This window comes from Dermacentor albipictus, chromosome 2, assembly GCF_038994185.2.
Source record: "Dermacentor albipictus isolate Rhodes 1998 colony chromosome 2, USDA_Dalb.pri_finalv2, whole genome shotgun sequence".
Classification (NCBI taxonomy): domain Eukaryota; kingdom Metazoa; phylum Arthropoda; class Arachnida; order Ixodida; family Ixodidae; genus Dermacentor; species Dermacentor albipictus.
This window is the reverse complement of record NC_091822.1, coordinates 12,157,134-12,175,888: the sequence shown is the minus strand read 5'-3', so window position 1 is coordinate 12,175,888 and position 18,755 is coordinate 12,157,134. Positions and strand designations below refer to the sequence as shown.

The window sequence follows — 18,755 nt, the reverse complement described above, 5'->3', positions numbered from 1 at the left end:
CTCCCTCCGAACGTGCCCTCATGGGTGATTGTTTGTTTTTTCTCGCAACACGTGAAATGGCGCCTATGCGCTGTCGGTGGTGTTTGTGTCACTTCGTCGTTATCCGTTTGTTCGTACTGTCTGTCTTAAAAACTTTATTACAAATATAATACAGGCAGGAAGTTTGAGGTGGCCCGTAGGGGGCCACCTTCGCCATCACACTCCTCATTCATCACATCATCACCAGCCTGGCTACGCCCACAGCCGGGCCAAGGCCTCTCCCATGCTTCTCCAACGACCACGGTCATGTGCTAATTGTGGCCATGTTGTCCCTGCAAACTTCTTCATCTCATCTGCCCACCCAACATTTTCTGCCCCCTGCTACATTTCTCTTTTCTTGCAATCCAGTCCGTAACCCTTAATGACCATCGGTTATCTTCCCTTTTCAATACATGTCTTGTCCCATTTCTTATTATTGATTTCAACTCAGATGTCATTAACTCGCGTTTGCTCTCTCACCCAATCTGCTCTTTTCTTATCCCTTAACGTTACACCCATCAATCTTCTTTCCAGGCACGTACCCAGGGGGGGCCCGGGGGAGCCCGGGGGAGCCCGGGCCCTCCCCGCCCACGAAATCAAGTGGCATACCCCCCCCCCCCCCCCTCCCCACCCACGCCACCACTCCTCACGCATTCCTAAAGCGCCGCCAGATCAATGTTGAGACTTCGAAGCTGTTCATCGGTCAGCATTAAGCTGCCTTTTTCACTCCTTTTAGATGGCGGTAGTTATCGGCATCTTTTGTAATGTGAAGGACAGTTTTCTCGTAGATTCCGCACCCGCGCGATTAACTCGATATGCGTTCAGTTGTAACCATCTATTCAACCGTCACGCCCATAGCTGTTGCTTTTGTTAGTTCAATCTTCTTTGTTTAGGCTGATCCTGGGACCAGGAGAGGGATGCTGCTGTTACTCAGCTGGTCTGTACTCTCATGGAACGAGTTGCGGCCGGAGAAAACGCCAATTGCGTTTACCTTTTCCCTTTGCTTCATTGGTTCCTTGAGTTATGGCTCGCCGCGACGCTGGCAGATGCTCAGAACCATATGCACATGATATGAGTTAGATAACGTGGGAAATAAAATAATGTGAAAGAGCGTCCATCATGGAACCCTGCGATAACCCTTAAACCCATAAGCAAGATGACTGTTGCCTGTTACCTCGTCTGTTTTTCCCTAACTGTATAGCACTTTTCGTGCAAAATTGGCAACTGGAAACAAAAATCGCAAGGAGTTGAGAAATTAGGCGATCTACTAAGGGAGAGAGCCAAGGCAACAACCAAACTGCAAGCAAAAGCGAATAATAAGAAAGTTAACCGTTGTTTATGAGAATATTTATGGATCAACATCTTTTTATTTAAAAAGGAAGTAGAGGAAACGCCGCCGGAAGTGGAGAGCAATTACTTGTTCTGAATGACACTTCTACAGTTATCGGTCGAACCGCCTCACGTATCTCTGCTGTGCTTATGGGGGTGTTTTTCTAATCTTTCGCAGTGACCGCTGTACGTCTAGAATCGCAGAGTCCTGCGCTCTACGCGGTTGTAAGGGACTGGCGGCCACACAGCGTTACGCAATTCGCGGAACTGTCAAAACTGATCAACAAGGCGGAAATAACTGATATTCAAAACTATAACATGAGAAAGACTGAAGAAGCCGTAAAATATGAACGCAGCCTGAAATCAGTAAAAAAGAAACCTAGCATAGGACTAACCACGATGTATGCACTGAAATATAAGAGGGATAATATCATCAGCAATCTCGAAGATATAGTAAAAACAGCGCAAAAATTCTAAGCTGACCTGTATACAGTTACCAGAGGAGTCACGATAGTTCACTTAGAAACAGCAATGAGCAGGATACAGAAACTCTCCTATACCTAGCGATGAGGTCAGAAGGGCCCTGCAAGACATGAAACGATGAAGAGCGGGAGGACAAGGTGGAATAACAGTCGATTTAATCAAAAATGGAGGAGACATAATGCTTGGAAAACTGGCGGCTCTTTATACGAAGTGTCTTTCGACTGCAAGGGTCGCAGAAAACTGGAAGAATGCAGACATTATACTAATCCACACAAAAAAAGGAGACGTTAAAGAATTGAACAGTTATCGGACCATTAGCTTGCTCCCAGTATTATATAAAATATTTGCCAAAATAATCTCCAATAGAGTGAGGTTAACACTGGATTTTGTTAACCAAGGGAACAGGCTGGCTTCAGGAAGAGATGCTTTACAATGGATCACATCCATGTCATCAATCAGGTTATCGCGAGATCTGCAGAGTACAATAAGCCTCTCTATGTGGCTTATATACATTACGAAAAGGTATTTGATTCAGTAGAGATACCAGCAATCGTAGAGGCACTACGTAATCAAGGAGTACAGGACGCTTACGTAAAGAGCTTGGAAAATATTGCCACATGCGTGAGGTATTTGTTTGTTTGTTTGAACAAGGCGCGTAGGCGCCATCACTCCAGAAGAGAGGAGGGAGAACGAACTGGGCTCGCGCTGTGAATCTAACCGGTCAGCGCTGCAACCATTGTTGTAAATATAATCTGTAAATAGTTTCTCTTCTTACTGACTCGTCTTTCGCGTTAGAATATCTACAGAGGTTCTACAGCTACCTTAATTCTACACAAGAAAATCGGGGAGATACCTATAGAGAAAGGGGTCAGACAGGGCGACACAACTTCACCAAAGCTATTTTCTGCGTGCTTAGAAGAATTCAAGATATTAAACTGGAAAGGCTTAGGAGTAAAGATCGACGGCAAATATCTCAGCAACCTTCGGTTTGCCGATGACATTGTTCTATTCAACAACAATGCAGACGAGTTACAACAAATGATTGGAGACCTTAACAGAGAGAGTGTAAGAGTGGGGTTGAATATTATTATGCAGAATATGAAGACAATGATAAATAGCCGGGCAAAGGAACAAGAGATCAGGATGGCCATCGGCCACTAAAGACTGTGAAGGAGTACGTTTACCTCGGTCAATTAATCAGAGGGAACCCTGATCATGAGAAGGAAATTCACAGAAGAATAAAAATAGGTTGGATCGCATACGGCAGACATTGCCAGCTCCTGACTGGAAGCTTACCATTATTATTGAAAAGTAAGGTGTGCAATCAGTGCATTTTGCCAGTGCAATTTGTCCAGTGCCAATGCATTTGCCAGTGCCTTTCCCAGTGCATTTTTCCAGTGCATATGGGGCAGAGACTTGAGAGAAAGTTAAGGACCACGCAAAGAGCGATCGAACGAAGATTGCTAGGCATAACGTTAAGAGAGAAAGAGAGTGCTTTGGATCAGAGAGCGAACAGGTATAGACGATATTCTAATTGACGTCAAGAGGAAAAAAATGTAGCTGGGCAGGCCATGTAATGCGCCGTTTAGACAACCGTTGGACCATTAGGGTTACAGAATGGGTACCAAGAGAAGGGAAACGCAATCGAGGACGACAAAACACTAGGTGGAGCGATGAAATTAGGAAATTCGCGGGCGCTAGTTGGAATCGGTTGGCGCCGGACAGGGGTAATTGGAGATCGAAGGGAGAGGCCTTCGTCCTGCAGTGGACATAAAACATGATGATGATGATGATGATGATGATGATGAAAGTGTTGCCCCCCCCCCCCGAAAAAATATCCTGGGTACGTGCCTGCTTCTTTCCATAGCTCGTTGCGTCGTCCTCAATTTAAGTAGAACCCTTTTCGTAAGCCTCCAGGTTTCCGCCCCGTACGTGAGTACTGATAAGACACAGCTCTTATACACATTTCTTTTGAGGGATAATGGCAACCTGCTGTTTATCATCTGAGAGTGCCTGCCAAGCATACCCCAGCCCATTCATATTGTTCTGATTATTTCAGTCATATGATCCGGATCCGCGTTCACTGCCTGCCCTAAGTAGGTGTATTCCCTTACTACTTCCACTGCCTCGCTACCTATCGTAAACTGCTGTTCTCTTCCGAGACTGTTAAACATTACTTTAGTTTTCTGTACATTAACTTTTAGACCCACCCTTCAGCTTTGCCTGTCCAGGTTAGTGAGCATGCATTGCAATAGGTCCCGTGAGTTACTAAGCAAGGTAATATCATCAGCGAATCACAATTTACTAAGGTATTCGCCATTAAGCCTTATCCCCAATTCTACTCAACCCAGGTCTCTGAATACATCCTGTAAACACGCTCTGAATAGCATTGGAGAGATCGTATCTCCCTGCCTGACGCCCTTCTTTATTGGGATATTGTTGCTTTCTTTATGGAGGACTACGGTGGCTGTGGAGTCGGCATACATATCTTTCAGTATTTTTACATACGGCTCGTCCACACCCTGATTCCGTAATGCCTGCATGACTGCTGAGGTTTCGACTGATTTCTCGTAATCAATGAAAGCTATGTGTAAGGGTTCGTTATATTCCACGCATTTCTCTATCACCTGATTGATCAGGTGAATGTGGTGTATTGTTCAGTAGACTTTACGAAATCCTGCCTGATCCTTCTGTTGACAGAAGTCTGAGGTGTTCCTGATTCTATTTGCGATTACCTTAGTAAATACTTTGTAGGCAACGGACACTAAGCTGATCGGTCGATAATTTTTCTAGTTTTTGGCGTCCCCTTTCTTATGGATCAAGATTACGTGGTCGTTCTTCCAAGATTCCGGTACACTTGAGGTCATGAGGCCTTGCATATGTAGGGTGGCCAGTTTTCTTAGAAGAACCTGCCCACCATCCTTCAACTAATCTGCTGTTACCTAATCCTGCCCAGCTGCCTCCCCTTTTGTATAGCTCCCAAGGCTTTCTTTATTTCTTCAGGCGTTACTTTTGATATGTCAAATTCCTCTAGCTATTCCCTCTTCCATTATCATCGTGGGTGCCACTGGTACTGTATAAATCTCTATAGAACTGTTCAGCTACTTCAACTATCTTATACATATTAGTAATGATTAGGGGTGTGCGAATATTGAAATTTTCGAATACGAATCGAATACGAATAAGGCGAAAAACTGTCCTCGAATATCGAATCGAATATCGAATATATGTGTACTATTAAAAAATTGCAAAACGAGGTAACAATAGCTTTATTACCCTTTTAAAAATAATATTGCATTTTACGAGGCTGCTTCAGGTTAAAGAGGCACTCATTCTAGGTAATGCACTCAGGTAATGTAAGGTAATGCTCTGTCAGGTAAACGCTTGTTGCAGATTATCGCGAAGGAAAATTGACTGCTCAACATGTTCAGAAAGTAAAGGCTCTCTATGTACTGTGACAACATTGGTCCAGGTAACATTTTCTCAGTCAATATCTTATTGCGCATACTTACAAAGCCCGAAAGTACATCATATATTGTTATGAAAGAGCCCTGGATTAAAGCTTGGTAAAAAAAAATCGAAACTGATCATGTCTCACGGGCCTGATGCAGATAGACTGGAACAGAGCGTACACATTCATAGTAAGGTTCGTTACAGCACTTAAGATCACAGTGCTGTAACGCTGTGTCATCGTTTTGTACCTTCTTTTGTCCTTGTTTTGTGTTGCGCTGTAACGAACCTCACTATGAATCCCAACCAACTGGCCCAACTTGCCATCTTGTTGCAGAGCATACAGATAATGAGCGGATCATGTGAAGCTCTCAGGGAATAAACATGTTCTTAGGAGAATATGGAGCAAGCGTATAATTAGTTAATTGCTAAATTATTCACAGTCTGTCCGAATATATTCGCCGTTTCGACCATTATTCGGCCATCCTCGAATATTCGGGAATTTGCGAATATGCATTTCTCGAATCGAATACGCTTCGAATAAGGAAAATATTCGATTCGTATTCGAAATTTCGAATATTCGCACACCCCTAGTAATGATCGATGTTGCCGGCTTTGTCTCTTTCTTGTCTGATTCTTGTCTATTCCTACTTTCTTCTTCATTGCTTTTAGTTTTCCTCCGTTCCTGAGAGCAAGCCCAATTCTATCCATATTATACTTCGTTATATCAGCTATCTTACGCTTGTTGATTAACTTGGAAAGTTCTGTTAATTCTATTCTAGCTGTAGGGTTAGAAGCTTTCATATATTGGTGTTTCTTAATCCTTAACACAGGAGCCCATTGGCGACTGCCGTTGCTAGGGCTCGGTCGATCAGGACCCCCCGACTCGCCAGGTCGGAGCAGCCGAGCAGGGCTGCCTCCCAGTCGTCCCGGGTGGGGTTGAGTTTTGGGGCAAAGTACGGGGTTGATTGGCATGCCCACACCACATGAAAGCTCTCCGAAGATTTCTAAGCCCAGTGCGGGCACTTTTCTGTACAGGCAGCATCGAAGTGTTTTAATATTGCCGGGCACATCACTGTTTTGGTGTAAATATGTCAGAGTGTGCGTTTCTCCACCTTTGTAAGGCCCTTACAAGGCTTAGGATAAGTTGCGTGGCCGAATTGGTACAATTGAGTAATTTCTCGAAAAGTCAGGGCCGGATTGGGTTCAGGATCCGTGTCGGAAGGGTCTGAATGCGTTGCCAGGAGAGACAGGGCGCGCGGGCGATGGCGTCTGCCGTTTCGTTGCCTTCGAGGCCCATGTGAGCCTGTACAACCGTTCGAGACGCGACGGCCGCGAGTTAGCTGCTATTTTGAAGGATGTGGTGCCCCCAAAGAGAGGAATGCATCTCTGTTCAATATTTCTGCGATCCCCTCTCGAGTCGGTGATGATGACTCCCGAGTCCCGGTCTTCGGCCGCTAGCGCGATGGCGTCCTCCTCCGCATGTGTTACGTCTTAAGCTCTAAATGTCAGGCGGCTCAACGCGACGTTTTGATGGAAGACTACGGCCGTATGCCACCCCCCATGGTGAGGGCAAGAGACGTCCACGTAGAAAATTCCGTGTTTGTTCCCAGAGTGGCGGTCCAGTGCCTCCGCCCGCGCCATGCGCCTGCCACTGTGGTCGTCACGTGTCGTGTTGGCCGGGAAAGGGCGCACGTGCAGGCACACGTGCAGGAGGCAAGCGTGAGGTTTTGTGCCAGATGGACGTGTTTTTCCAGGGCTTTGTGATGGTGACGAAAACAGTAGCTTTTTGCATGCTTTTAGCTTGCTTCTGTTCTTGATATGCCGATTTTTTTAGCCTTTAAATAATAATGGGGTAGTTTACTTTTTCCTTTTTTATTTTTTCGTGTACGCGGGATTGTTTCGCGTATATTTGGTTTTGCAGGATAGGCAGAGCGCCCTTTCGCGCGACGTGCTTCAACACGTGCAACCGGGTGGGATGTTAAGTCTTCCTCGCCTTTAAATAGTAGCTTGGAAGGGGCAAGACTAAACCCTATTGGTTGTTCTACTGTGTGTGCTTTGGTATCGGGTATATTGCTTTGGTAGGAAAGTGAGAGCGTGGCGGTGTGGTCGAACACGTGCGAAAACGTGGCATACCTTCAGTCTGCGCGTCATTGATTTCTTTAAAAAAAACTGGTGCGAATTACTTTGCGGAATTTTAAGGATTTAGATACTATGCCTACTGGTTTTTGCTAGAAGGCAAGTGCTCTGCATTAATATGGTATTATAGTATTTGCATTATAAAATACCATGCAATACATGGCAAGAAAGCCGGAAAAGCCTGCAGTGTGAGCAGGGTCCCTCAAGGCAGACTAGGGGACTGATGAGAATGGAGAGGGAATCGGGCGAAGCGGCACACACTGTGATGTCGATGATAGGCTATAGAAAATAGAGGCTTTCCAGGATAAGTTTGTCAAACACGTCGAAGAGCTCAAAAATGAGCTAAGTATGGAGCGTGATGCACGGAAGGTAGTGAAACAAAGACTTTAAGCAGCCGAGAAGAGCTGAACAAGGCCGCCATTGTGAACGAGAATGGTCGGGACAATGGAACGCAGTCCCCCGACGTTACAGGAGAGGGAGTGCAAGCAAAGTAGGTGGAATGTGTGCAACGTGGTGAGGAGATAGTTGGAAAGAGTACCACCTACCTTGAGGCCGCCACGCGAGAAAATCAGCAACGTAGGGGTTAGTTCCCTTTGTCAAGCCCGAATCACGCTGAAAATGACAAAGGGAAGCAGGTAGAGGAAAGATAGAGTGAAATGGTGATTATTGCCAGTGACTGAAACCTGGCTAGGTGCTCAGACGCAATTCGGGAAATGGTTAAAGGCGATAAAAGAGTGGCGGTAGAGATATTTCCAGGGCCGACATTGGGTTCTGTCTTGGATCGAGCAAAAGCAAAGCTCGCGGAAAATGCCCACGTGCGCAACCTTGTCGTAGCGGTGGACTAAATGACGTCCTAAACAGGAAAGTGACAAGACTAGCCCAGCGCTTGGCGAAGGGGATAGACGACTTGCGTGAGTTGTCCACTCGTGTGAGCTGTTCTACTACGCCGGAAGGCCGGGGCTCTGCCTCCTCCGGAAAACTGTGCAGGGGGCTCCCATCTCCCCCGTAGTCGGCGCCTATGCCGCGTAACAGAGTCGGTCACAACTATGATCCACTTGTTCCCCGAAGTAGATGTAGGGAATGGCCGAGGAGGTCGAGACCGATGCGGTGGAACGGCTCCTTGGGTGTGTCAATGGGCTGTAGAAGGCCTGCGGGTAATGGCGAGGGCCGTCTGCGTCGCTGACAAAGATCACACGCAGCGACGCCGCGTCAAACAGATCGGTACAGACCGGGTCATAAAAACCGGTGCCGCACGCGGTCGCATGTGCGGGATACTCCAAGATGGCCAGCGGTTGCGGCATCGTGGAGTTCTTTGAGAACAGCAGCACGAACTTGCTTGGGGAGAACAAGCAGAAGCTCCGGCCGGCTATCGGTAGTGGAACTACGACGGTAATTTATATCGTCGTGAAGCTCGAACAGACCGAGCGATGGTTCGGGCTGATGGCAGTGAAGGTGGCCTATTATACAGCGTGTCCCACGTAACTTCAACCGAGCCTTAAAAAATATGCAAATGCCACGTAGCTGCACAGAGCAAAGGTGATGCTGTTTGCCGGCGCTTCGAGACACTCAAATTATTTTTTATGCCGCCTAATTAGATCACTAGTCTTGGATTAATTAAGTTTTCAAATATTAAGATTAGAAGAAAAGCGTCAATGAGAAAACTGTAGAGCGACATGAAAAACTCCCGATAGAGCTTTCTGTTGCTCAATGAGTTCTACATAAAAGTATTTTTCCGAGTGCGAAAGAAGCCCGCAAATGCACGGAAAGTTTCCGCGCGAGTCACTTTGCGTGTCTTCGAGAGCTTCTTATTCACTTATTCATTATTAAGACGTCACGGCAGTGTCGGGAGCCGCGCGAATTGTTCAATACGAAGCCTGCTCGAAGCGCTCGCACTCCTCGATCGCGGCATTGACGGTAGCACAATTTCTGCACATTAGCAGATTGAGTGCGTCGTCCGCTATCCCTTTAAGGATGCGGCCAACCTTTTCAGACTCCGGCAAGTCGCTGTCAGCTTTACGGCACAGCGCCAGCACATTCTTTATGTACGAAATTTACGACTTCGTGGACGGTTGGGCTCTAGTTGACAGCTGTTTCTTTGCAGCGATGTTGCGACTGGAGGCCTTACCGAATAGATCACGGAGCTTTTGCTTAAATGTACCCCAGATCCCAAGTTTGGCTCATGACTGTCATACCACAACTTCGCCTTTCCACTCGGATAAAAGACCACATTGGCCAGCATGACCGTCAGGTACCAGTGATTATGATCACTCACATTTCTTATTGTGTCAGCCACTCCTCAACGTCGGTGTCATCTGTCCCACTCAACTTTCCAGAGTCGCAAAGGTGGGCTAAAACAAATGTGGTCCGCGGCGCAGACACAGATTCCGACTGGTCTGCCATGGCGGTCACACCACAGCGCCGATCGCTTCGAAGCGATCGGCGCTGTAGTACGTGTAGTACTACAGCGCCGTACAGCGCCTACACGTACTACAGCGTGTAGTACGTGTAGTAGTAATCGTGTAGTACCCTCCACCAATGTGTGACGGGGTGTCAAATAGATAAAAGCAAAGCACGAATATGCACCTTTTTTTCATGGGCGCCACCAAATTGCTGCGCAGTGGCGCCGTCTATGGGCATTCGGCATGCTGGCTTGGGCGAGCGCATCGCTTTGCATGAAAGGTATACGCCAGCGCGGTAGTTTCTGGCGTTTGTTTTCGCACTCGTGCGGTCTAAATAGTATGACGTGGCGTCTTGTACGTGGAATACGGTTCTGTGAGACGTACTGAAATGGTTTAGGTCCGTTTGGCCGGACTTTCTGCTGGCGTTGAGGCGGGCGGAGCACGCAGCGTGATGTGTGCGCGCATATTTGAGCCCACAACCACCCTCGGAGATCAGTTGTGTATTTCTCGATGTTCCACTGACTAATGTGACCTTATTGCAGTATTATCCTCTAGTTCTCAGCCGCGGTTTAAGAGCAATGAAACATACGCGACGATCGTAACAGCGTGGGTACCGTTCTGCTATGATAGGGGATGTGCTGTTATGCTTTGAGAAGCGTTGAAACTGTTAGCTGCAGATCACATTGCGTGATTACTTGGTTCGGTGGATGAGGTTGCCACCCATGAATAAAATAGTTTTGGTTAGTAATAACAGCATACCTTACATGTGAACTATACCAGTCCAGCAAAGCGACCGTTTACGAACTGCGCGAGCATCCTAAGTAGTGGCAGGTGCTGGATTATATATATGTTTCTTCTATATAGCGCATGGTTTAATCATGCGGCGACAACATTTATAGATCTATAAACGTTGTGGGGTGTGTCTATGCGAGGTCGTACTGCGGCGTTAGCCCGTTTTCTCTATCTTTTTTCGAGAATTAGGATGATAACCGATTTTTTTTGTGTGTGTGTTCGTTCCGTTCTCTACCACACCCTCACATGTATTACGGAAATTTCGTCCTCAAAAATAGCCATCGCATTGTTTTTATGCAATCCCTCTCGGATATTGTGGCTTTACAGAGCAAAAAAGGCAATGCCGAAGCACATAGCTCATATATGTATCGTGCTGGTTCCCCAACCGCAGTGATCGCTGAGCAGTGCCATCGACCTCAAGCAGGAGGCTAGCGTAGACATATAATGATTTCAAGCCTACTAGACTTCAAATGCGTGAGAAAGATGCCGATGCATCACAAATATTTCATAGTGCCTGCCGCTTAGGTGTTTCCTAGCTGCTTTAGGTTGGCTGGAGACGAGCATGCGCTCTCATGTTTTCGTCCCTACGCCAAGCGATCGGAGAGTGAGCAGATTTACCCTTTCATGCTGGTAATACGGAGACATCGGTTCACTTCGTTGAATTAAAACCGGTACACCCGAAATAGTTCACAGTACATACACACACCGCCGCTGACGCACGTCACATGTTTGCGCCCCCAAGAGATATTTCCGCGTACTGTAGTTACCGATGCAAGGAAAGGCTTCCCTGACGACCCTGTATTTAAACGGACATTGCACAAATTTCACAGAGTACGATCTAAAACCTCTCGAAATCGTTCCGCAAGCAGCGCCGCGCCGAATCGCCCAAGCCAGAGTGGAGGAAAGGAAAGCGCACCCTTTCCTCCTCGCCCGATGAAAAGGTCTTACAAATTTCCGGATGAAGGTTGTAGCCCCGAAAAAGACAACACATAGCAAGTGAGGCGGGCTCCAGTCTCGCTTGCTATGTGTTGTCTTTTTCGGCGCTACGACTCTCTTCTGGAAACATGCACCAACTAGCCCCCCCAACAAGTATCACTCAGTTGTCTTAAAAATTATTTGCATGGATGGGCAACATGGCTGAAACCGCGCAACGTCCCGGCCATCGTCGTGTTCTTCGTTGGTCATAGGAGGTGGCTAATAGCAATATCATAGACTGAGCCAGCCTATATTTATTGTGTGATTAATGATTCACCGTGTGCGTCGCAGAGTCTCCAACACTGATGTTATGTAGTTGTGGCAAACAGTCATGAATTATCCTGGAGGCGTGTAGCAAACCCTCAAGCTATGCATCGCTCATCTACGTTTGTCCAGCGACGCAAAGTGAGCTCTCGAGCATAAACCCACTGTTAGAACTTGCACCCTTCATACCATCTTTGTAAACACGACAAATTTCCTCATCAATTTCCTTATCGTGTATCTTGCAGAGAGATCTTTGGATCCAGGGCAAGGTTCTGGGAGGCGGCAGCGTGCTGAACTACATGATCTACAACCGAGGCAACCGACGCGACTATGACAATTGGGCGAAAGGGGGCGCCACGGGATGGTCATATGATGAAGTGCTGCCGTACTTTAAGAAGTCCGAGGACAACACAAACAGAAGCCTCGCAGAAGAAGGTGAGCACTCGTCGTCAGCAAATCTTCGAATTACTCCCTTAAGAGCAAAACGTACAACGCCTCCCGTGGGCTGTGTTTTACATGTGTTTCCTATTGGAATGCTTTTTTTTCAGTTGAAGAGTCATTCAGCAAGCATAACGCAATAATCAAGATGTGAATCTGCCTTTAGCTGTCATAGTCAACATCCGTAGCCGTGCATGTTGGAAAATAAAACATAGAACGACAGACGGGCAGTGGCGCGAACGAATGCATAGGCGAATGAAGCTGTTTGACTGCTAAGATGATCTTAAATTTCTGTCTGCTTTCCTTAGGGATAAAGAGATTGTGAAGAAGGCGCGTCTCGCTGTACAGCCGTATCGCCAACGGGTGGCTCAGCTCTGTTCGCGCTGCCGGTTGCTGGCGTCTTTTTGTACGGTGCTTCGGGATGCCTCGCCGTTCCCGGTGGATGTTCCCTTTGCATAAGGAACCACTAATAAACCCCTTCTCCAGCGGTAGAAGTCGTCAGCCTATGCCAAAGCTATGATGAGTTAAGGAAGCAACACGCTTTGACTCGGCGTTCTCCGCGAAGCTACGGCTCATTAGCGAGCCTTGACACCATGTACGGCCAATCCTCATTCTTTCAACAGGTCAAGGAGTTAGTCCATGAGGAATTTGCCCGCCAACTTTCTTTAATCCCCTTCACTCTGGAGCCCAGCTCCCGTCTTCCAAACACGCTCGGCACTCTCATTTCCGTAGAGGTCGCTCAAGTTGTCCCTTCTGCACACTACCAGCCGCCTGCAGCCGCGAATCTCCCCTCTGCGCTGGGAGTGCAGCCTGTCGCCACGCCTTTCACTTACGCAGAGCCAGTCCTGCCTGTGGCGGCGCCTCTTACGTATGCGCAGTGTTGGAACCTCAGCGCTGACGCCCGTTGTTGCACATCGGACCGCTGGCACGAGTTGTTGCACCTGGGTCGCAAGCCACAAGGGTAGCGTTGGCCTGGCGGCCTGGGGCACAACTGGAAGCATCCGAAGGTCCTGGCAAAGCATGAGGCGCCTGCTAACAGAACAACTTGTTTATTCTAGCATCGCAAAAGAGCGGCCGGTCAGGTCGACCGAAGTGGAGAGACGGGAAAGCACGCTTCTCGACGGAAGAATTCGGAGCCTCTCTCCTGGCATCCGGGGGCAGCTGCTCTTATACTCTCGGAGTTGAGGGCAAGAGGGAACGTCACGGGGCGGGACCACGTGACAGCGGGGCACGGACAAGCTGAGAGACATGTTGAGACGAGTGTAGTGACGCATCAGCCGGGCCGGCGCTGGTCAGACCTCCTCGCTTCACACTCGGGGAGCTCCTCTCCCCGGCTGCCGCGCTTTGAGAAGCGTGGGTACACACACACACACACACACGAAGACACGTGGCACTGAAACATGCCTGGACGCGCTTGGCGGGGATGCGTTGCGGCAGCTCCGAACGGGCCAAAATGTCCGCCGCTTTGAACGAAGCCCCGGCGTCCGTTGCCTCCGCGCCGGCTATACCGCGCGTCCTAGGCGAAACGTAACAGCACCCAGTACGCAGGCCTCCACCGGCGCCTTTCTCGACCCAGTCCCAACCGGTGCCACCGGAAGCCCATGCTTGCTGCACCTTGGACCACACCGATGCCTAATGCTTGAAGGACGCCTGGCAATCTCCCCATCTGTTGTTTCTGCTGCACTCTCGGACACGTCGCCCGATATTGCCGCTATCGCCCTCAAGTGTTCGGCGACGCCTCTCGACAGTTCCAGTAGGGAGGCCAGCCCTTCCGCCAATACGCCACTCTTTGCACCCAACCGTATGCTCGGGCTGACCTCCCAGAATTTGCGTCGCATCGCGCGCCAGACCCTCGCCGACGCTCACTCTCCCCACTGCGTTGGCGACCCGCATCATGCGATCAGGAAAACTGAACGTCGCAGTATAAGAGGCAAGAACTGCGTCCCGTTCGAACTGTCTAAGTCCTCGCGCCTGTCCTGCTAACATGGTCGCAATTTCTGTAGAAGGTGTTCCTGCATTCACGCTTGTGGAGACCGGCGCAGCCGTTTCTGCGATAGCCGCCAAACTGTGCTGTTCACTGCGCAAGGTGACCACGCCGCTTTCTGGACTGTCGCTTCGTACGTGTCCTTGTTCACGGCATTGTTTATATAATCGAGTGCATTGTTCTTCCCGCATGCTCACATGACGTCATCCTCGGATGGGACTTCTTATCCCGTTATAAAGCCGTTTGGCGCATGCGCCAAAGTTGAATTTCCCCTCTATGTGACGCACCATTGCACGAACATCGTGATCGCCCTTCTAAACTTGCCGTGCGCGAGGACACATATATTCCGCCTGGCTCCTTCGCCCTCCTACCCGTGTCCTTTGATTTCATCTCTGAAGCAATGGTCCTCTTCACGCCGTCCGAAGTCTTCATAAGCCGTAAAGCTTTACCAATACCCTCCAAATTCTTGGCATCGCTCGCAGCTGCAACAATATATACTTCTACACCTGTGCACCTGCTACTTTGCTCATTGGTGAATTCCTTGGCTTTGTGGAACACCTCGACTCTTAAACTTTGGTTTACGTCCCCAGAGACTCTTTTGATGTCGACTCCGGCCAACCAGCTTCGACTTCCGCGCTTGAGGAGACGTCCAGGGATAGGTTCTTGAGTGCCATTGCCAATATGCTCACACCGGCAGAAGGCGCCTACCTTCTTGATCTCCTGCTCCTGATTTTGGAAGTTCATAAGACATTTCACAACCTCAACTAAGCCACACGTTGGAAGAGCAGCACTACATTGACACCGGCTCGCATCAGCCATTGCGTTAACGACCGTACCACATCTTTGCCGAAGAGCGTCGTGCCACTACCACCCAAGTCGAAGATGTGCTGCGCCGTCACGTTATTCAACCTTCAACGTGGGCATCTACTGTCATTCTCGTTTGCGAGAAGGAGGGTCCACTCGCTTTTGCTTTGACCACCGTCGGTTAAGTAAGGTAATGCGCAAAGACGTCTATCCTTTGCCGCACATCGTCGACGCCCTCGACAGCCTTCAGGGAGCAGAATTCTTCTCGTCCCTTGCCCGGCGTTCCGGGTACTGGCAGCTCCAGATGCCTGCGGCCGATCACCAGAAAACCGCATTCATTACGCTTGACGGATTATATGAATTTAACGTGATGCCTTTCGGGCTTTGTAACGCCCCTGCCACGTTTGAACGACTCATGAACACGCTGCGTGGCCTCAAGTGGTCTATTTGACTTTGTTACCTCGGCGATGTCGTAGTTTTCTCGCCTGATTTTCCGACTCACCTGCTCCTCCTCAGACATGTTTTGACCTGTCTCACGAATGTTGGCCTACAACTCAAGCTCAATATGGGCCGCTTCGCGACGAGAGAGCTGACCATCTTAGGCCACGTTGTGTCCAAGCATGGCGTTCTACCCGATACTGCAAAACTTCGAGCAGTCGCTGACCTCCCGCAGCCTAAGACGATGAAAGAACTTTGAAGCTTTGTGTGCCTATGCTCATATTTTTGGTGCTTTGTTCGGAATTTCGCATTGATCATGGCGCCATTGGCTCAGCTTCTACGCGGTGATGCCGACCTCTCCTCCTGGTTCCCTGCATGTGACTCCGCGTTTGCTGCGCTGCGTCGTCTTCCCACCTCCTCACCGATTTTTCGCCATTTCGACCCGTCAGCTGCTACTGAAGTACATACAGACGCCAGCGGGGTCGTTCTCAGCGCCGTCCTCACCCAACAAAAGCCCGTTTACACCGACTACGTAGTCGCCTATGCGAGTTGCACGCTGAGGAAGCCTGAGACCAATTACAGCATGACAGAAAAATAGTGCTTGGTTTTACTATGGACACATGGCAAGTTCCGACCATACTTTACGCGCGCCCATTCGACTTGGTCACAGATCACCACACTCTTTGTTGGCTCGCCAACTTGAAAGATCCCGCTGGCCACGTAGCCCGTTGGGCACTACGCATCCAGGAGTAGGATATTCGCGTCACGTACCGCAGCGGGCGCACATACTCAGTCGCAGACGCCCTGTCCCGTCCACCTTTACCTCCGGACTCAGCCTGCGGACCAAGTACCGCACACTCCATGTCATCCCTCGACATGAACCCCTTTGCCCCCTTACAACGTCGTGACCCGTGTATCGCTTCTCTTTTCGACTATCTATCTGGATCATCGACCATCCTGTATCTCGAACCCTCCGATGCAAAGCCATTTATTTCGCCATTCGTGACCAGCTGCTCCACCGACGCAATTACGCTCCTGAAGTCCGTAGGTGACTTCTGGTGATTCCCCGCTGCTTAAGGTCACAAATATGTACGTCTTTTCACAACGATCCGCAGTGTGGCCACGCTTAAGTTTTGAAGACGTACGAACAAATTCGCCACCGCTACTACTGGCGCTGCATGTACAATTTCGTACAAAATTTTGTTCGGTGTTCTGTTAACTGTCAACGCGCCCGTCTGGTGCCTTTCAGGCACTCCCGCGCCCTGGCAAACCCTTCGGTCGCGTTGGCATCGACCTATACGATCCGCTTCCCCCTGACACCAGACGGCAATAGGTGGTAAAGGCAAGGCGCAGAAGACAAGGACTCAAGAAGAACACAAACGACAGGACCGACTCAAACGCAGACGCCCTGTCCCGCTCACCTTTACCTCCAGACTCAGCCTGCGGACCAAGTTCCGCACACTCCATGTCATCCCTCGACATGGAGCTCTAAGCTGTGGTCGCAGCTATATCAGACAAACATTTCGATGTTTCAATGAGCGTGCAATGGAACATTGCCGTAATCTGCGCAACAATGAAGGGAGTTCCATTTCAGAGCATTGCAGAGACTGCACTAATTGCCGCCCTCAGTTTGAGAAAACCAAATTTTTGAAGTTTGGAAAAGACAGGTTCGAGAGGGAAATTGTGGAAGCCTACTTCATCAAGAAAGAGGGAAACGCATGCGTCAGCAGGCCGTCCATTGTGCTTAGTGACAAGGAGACGACTCTTTTAGAAGGTTTCATTTAGGCCTCATGTTAGAGTGATTTCATTTGGTTTTACCGTCTGCATTCCTTTTATTTAACTAGTTATTATTTTGTTGACGATTATCTAGTGGCTTCTTCACCACTTCACCTACGAGGCGGCCATGTACAGATGGAAGGTAGCGGAGAAGGACAAACTCAATGTACAACTGAGGAAGCTAGTCAAACTAGCGCTAGGAATCCCCAAGAACACCGAGACAGAGCTCCTGCTGCAACTGGGGGTGCACAATACACTTGAAGAAATCACCGAAGCTCAAGAACGGGCTCAATGGACAAGACTCTCTGTAACCAAACCAGGTAGAGAAGACCTAGCCAAACTAGGTCATGACACCACATTAATCGAGAAACTATATCAAAGTGTTCCGACGGACACACGCAACTCCTACACGGTTCGCCCACTCCCACGGAACATAAACCCCGCGCACCATCAACCCAGAAGGCTGGCACGCGGATCGTTCATCCTGCGCGAAATACGTGATAAGAAGATCCTAGCCTGTTTCGTACGTGGCACAATACCCGACCAGGAAGGCTTTCGTTGCCACCACGATCAATAAGCAAGGTCAAGTCACAAACGCTCTCACAGTCAAGACCCACAAGTGCGAGATAGCAGAACAGGTCGCCATCGCACTCGCGCTCACAGACCCGACCACCACCCACGTCTACAGCGATTCACGTTCGGCTGTCAAAGCCTTTCAGAAAGGAGCAATTGCAAGCCAAGCTCTACAAATAATCAATAGATCCGCACCGCTGCAGCATCACACCATCTGCTGGTTCCCGGCACACCTCGGAGATATCGAGGACGCCCCTCGCAATCTCAATGAGATGGCTCACAGGAGCGCGCGAGACCTAACCGTCCGCGACGCCACCTATTCTGGTCGTGACCATCCCAGCGAGAATCGGGACCCTCCCTCCACATATAACGAGATAACAAAGCACTTTTATGTAGACCGCAGAATATACAGCACACCTCAGAATAAGCTCACCAGGCCTCAAGCCCTCACGTTCAGAATGCTTCAAACACGTACCCCACGCAGAACAGACTCCATCACTACATGACTGACCTATACAAAACATCATATTGCGAAAATTGCCATAGCACACTTGACGTACATCACTTGCTCTGGCCGTGTGGTCGGACCCACGCAAACAAGGATCAAGACTCCGCCAGGCTACAAGAAGCATTACGCAGCACGGACCTGGCGGAGCAGCTATGGGCCGTCCAGCGAGCCCACGATGCGGCCAGGGAGTTACAACTCCCGGTCCCAACGTGGGAGTAGCCCGCTCTATGGGACCTTGCGTCCCGTAGCTCGCAGGACCTCTCATTAAAGTTATTCAATGCAATCCAATTAAGCTTTTGTTGCATTTTTCGACGCAGACGCTGTTCTTTAGACCTTTATCGCTCAACTCTTCTGTCTATTTCATTGTTTGTCACGTGGTTCATTT

General features: G+C 49.1%; 1 pseudogene; it reads left to right on the top strand.

Annotated features, from left to right (window-relative positions):
• The window catches only part of LOC135908837 (glucose dehydrogenase [FAD, quinone]-like), a 161,673-nt pseudogene that overhangs the window by 60,551 nt on the left and 82,367 nt on the right, over nt 1-18,755 (top strand).